Source organism: Hemitrygon akajei, chromosome 28 (assembly GCF_048418815.1).
Source record: "Hemitrygon akajei chromosome 28, sHemAka1.3, whole genome shotgun sequence".
Classification (NCBI taxonomy): Eukaryota; Metazoa; Chordata; class Chondrichthyes; order Myliobatiformes; family Dasyatidae; genus Hemitrygon; species Hemitrygon akajei.
Window position 1 is genome coordinate 23,347,850 of NC_133151.1, and position 3,906 is coordinate 23,351,755.

Below are 3,906 nucleotides of genomic sequence, written 5' to 3' on the forward strand. Positions count from 1 at the left end.
AAAAGGGGTCCAGTTGAATCAGAACGGGGACAGACGTGAAACGCCTCTTCAGTTCCGCGAATGCTGAGTCCGCCTCGGCATTCCGAAGGAAAGGTGCGGCAGGTGAGGTAAGTCGGGTAAGGGGAGCCGCCACCTGACATCGGGGTGACCTTTAAGCTATCCTGTGCTCGGATATCCCAAAGTCAGATCGCTCTTTCGCATTGTTTTCTTGGTAATATAGTTGTTAGTTTCACCGTCTGTCACGGGGAAGACGGGGTTTAATTTCCCCGACAGAAAAATGGACTTGCTGTTTCCATGTTAAATGTAGTTGAAATGCAAATCGAAAATTCAAAAGTAAATTGAAACGAGTTAAAGAGGTTAAAGCAGAGTTTGGGGATGAAGTGTTCGGTTCTTTCTGGATATGGAACAGTGGGTCTGCATTAACCCCGGGAAAGGAGAGTCTGCCAATAGGAAGGGACTTTTTGTTCAGCTTCGTGAAATCTGCCCTCAGCGACTCTGTATCTCAGAGTTATTTGGCGTAACACGCGGTGACAGAGAACAATGTTTCCGGAAATATTTGCTTCAGCAGCCTCTGCCACATTTTAAATGTTTAATAAAGGCTATCGTCCCGCTCGATTTAAGGTTTCCAGTTGCAAGAGTCAGAAAGGACAGGGCGAGTGGAATCGGTATTTTCATCCAGCTTAGGCCACCCTGCAGAGACTCCGTGAGACTCCTTCCGTCTAACTGCGAGCTTGGAACTGTGAAATGTCATCGACCTGATACGTGAACTCTGATTCTCCCTCCACAGACGCTGCCTAACCTGCGGAGTATTTCCGGCTGTTTCAGCTTTTAGTTCAGGAACTGTCCTGTTTCTCTGACCCCGGGATCCGTGCTGTCTTCATCCGTCCCAGGACGCAGTGATTACATCCCATGTAAAAAATCCTTCTTTAAGGTGTGTGTACTCGTGCCGATGCACTGGGAATCTACTGTTATTTCCCCTTCTAAACTTAGCAAGTATGTGGTTCCAGCGTTTACTGTTTTATTTTTCCGCTACCCTCTGTTGCAAGCCATTCACGCAGATTATGAAAATCTGAGTCTCAACATCGATTACCAGTCACCATCTTCCAACGCCGGAATGGACCATGTATAGAAGACTCTTTTAGTTTGTCTCTGTGGCGCAATCGGTGAGCGCGTTCTGCTGTTAACCGAAAGGTTAATGGTTCAAGCCCAAAGGCTGTGCTGTCCGGAGACCGGCGTTCCCTGCTACTGCCCCATCACGTTCAGTGGAAATTAAAATTGTTTTTATCACGTAGCGAGATACAGTGAAAAGTTTCTCTTTCACACTATTAATAGAGATCAAATCATCACACAGTGTATTGAGCGAGAACAATGTAACACAATAACAGAAAGCAGATTAAAATTTAACAGTAACAGAGAAAGCACAGTGCAAGTAAATAATTATTTAAATGCAGCATCATAACTGGGTAAATTGCTAGGTCAAATATTCATCTTATCCTACTGGGGAAGAATCTGGATACCAGACCCAACCAGTTCCCCTCTATGACCATTCACCTCCGTCTGGCGGAACTTGTTCCCCACTCAATAATTTCTCCTTCGACTCCTTCCATTTCCTTCAATCAAAATGTGTAGCCACAGACATTGACATGGGTCTCTCAACTTCCTGTCGGTTTGTCGGCTACACGGAACAGTCAATCATGCAAGCCTACATTGGTATATCTCCTTAACTTTTCCTACGATACATAAACGACTGCAATACTGTTGTTTCTTGCGGAGCTCATCCACTTCATTAGCTTTGTCTCCAAATTCCAACCTGCCCAAAATATTACCTGGCCCATATCCGACACCTCCCTCCATTTCCTCGGTCTCTCTCTCTGTCTCTGACGACAGCTTATCTACTGATGTCTATTATGACCACACATATTCTCACAGCTACCTGGACTACCCCGTTACTTGTAAAAATGTCATCCCCTTCTCTCAATTTCTCCATCTCTGGCGTAACTGCTCTCAGGATAAGGCGTTTCATTCAAGAACAAAGGAGATATCTTGTTTTTTTTTTCAGAGACAGGGGTTTCCCTTCCTCCACTATTAAAGCTGCTCTCAACAGAATCTGTTCCATTTTGCTCACGTCTGTCTCCAGCCCATCCTCGCGCAACTCCAGGGATAGGGTTCGTCTTATCCTCACCTACCTACGCCCAGCCTCCGCCTCCAGCACAACATTCTCTGTAATTTTCGCCATCTCATGCGGGTTGCCACAACCAAACAGGTTTTTCCTTCACCCTCTCTGCTTTCTGCAGGGATTGCTCCCTATGTGAATCCCATGTGCGATCTCTCTCCTGGCACATATCCTTGCAAGTGAAACAAGTGGTACACCTGCCCCTACACATCCGCCCTCATCGCCATTCAGGGCCCCACGAAATCCTTCCAGGTAAGGCGACACTTCAGCTGTGCGTCCTTTAGGGCCATCTACTGTATCCAGTTTGTCGGGTGTGGCCTCCTGTACATCGGTGAGACATGACACAGATTGGGAGACCACGTCACTGAGCACTTACACTCCGTCCACCTGAAAAAGTGGCATTTGCCGGTGGCCACCCAAGTTAATTCCACTTTCCATTCCAATTCCGAAATGGCAGCCCAAGGCCTCGTGTACTATCGCGAAGTGGCTACACTCAGGTTGGGGGAGGCAAACATTATATTTAGATTGGGTAGCCTCCAACCTAATGGCATGAATGTCGTTTTCGCAAACATCCGGTATTGCCCCCTCCTTCAGCAAACCCACTTCTCTTTTCCCTCTCTTACCTTATCTGTTACCTGCCTGTCTCCTTCCTCTGGTGTTCCTCCCCCTTTTCTGTCTTCCATAGACTTCATTCCTCTCCTATCAGATTTCTCTTTCTTCAGCCCAATCTCTCTTTGACCAATCAAAGTTTCAGGTCTTTATTTCATCAGAAACCATCCCCACACCTCCCCGCCGGTTTCACCTGTTACTTTGTAACCCTTCATCCCCTCCCCTCACCGTCTAACTCAGATTCTTCGTCTTTATTTTTGGATGTAGTGACTAGGCCAGAACGTCGACTGTACTCTTCTCCACAGATGCTAGGAATTTTTCCCAGGCGCTAGGAGTTTTGCGTAGACCGTGTCTATGTAAGAGGTTTATTTGTTATTTTGTCTAAAACTGTAGATCCTGCGATGGCCGGGAATCGAACCCGGGTCAACTGCTTGGAAGGCAGCTATGTTGACCACTATACCACCATCGCCCAATGGCGTTGCAAAGGATTTGAGTGTTGAGGCGTCTCACTTAGTTCCATGTGAGACAATCAGTCCCTGAACTGCTTTCTGTCGGATCATTCCTCACTCTGCTGCAGGTCCTATTCTGGTAAACGAATGTCGACATCCCCAGCTAACCGGAGTTATACAACCCGCGACGAGCATAATCCAGGAATCAGACAGAGTTATAACCGAGTCGAAGAGATTCTAATGGGATCCTGCCTCGCGCTTCACCAAATGGATAAACAAATCCTGATGATAATTTTCCTTTCAAACCACATGCTGATGGGATTCCATACTTTGTCCAGTCCTTGAACGCAGTCAATGATTAAATCGCCAAAGAATCCTGAGACCCCTCCAGTCATACAGTAAGAAGGGGATGAATAAAAGGCGTCAGATCCACGCTCAAGAAACAAACGTCATGGTGACTCTGTGAGCTCTCCTGTACACTGAAATCCGAGTGACAGATTCCACATCCCTTCATATTTTCCTTAGTTTAATGGTTAGTATCCCCGCCCGATGGGGAAAACGTTTCATGATTTAACTATTCATATCAATATCAAGACAATTTTTGTACAATAGAAAAGGTGTTGAAGAGATTATTGAGACCATGGAATAAGTCTGCAGTGAGCTGGCGCGGACGAG

At 46.3% G+C, this 3,906-nt stretch overlaps 1 non-coding gene across 1 annotated transcript; it reads right to left on the reverse strand.

Moving 5' to 3' along the window:
• Positions 1 to 3,179: 3,179 nt before the first annotated feature.
• Positions 3,180 to 3,251, reverse strand: trnag-ucc (transfer RNA glycine (anticodon UCC)). The gene has a single exon. It is a non-coding gene; the product is annotated as a tRNA-Gly (tRNA).
• Positions 3,252 to 3,906: the final 655 nt, after the last annotated feature.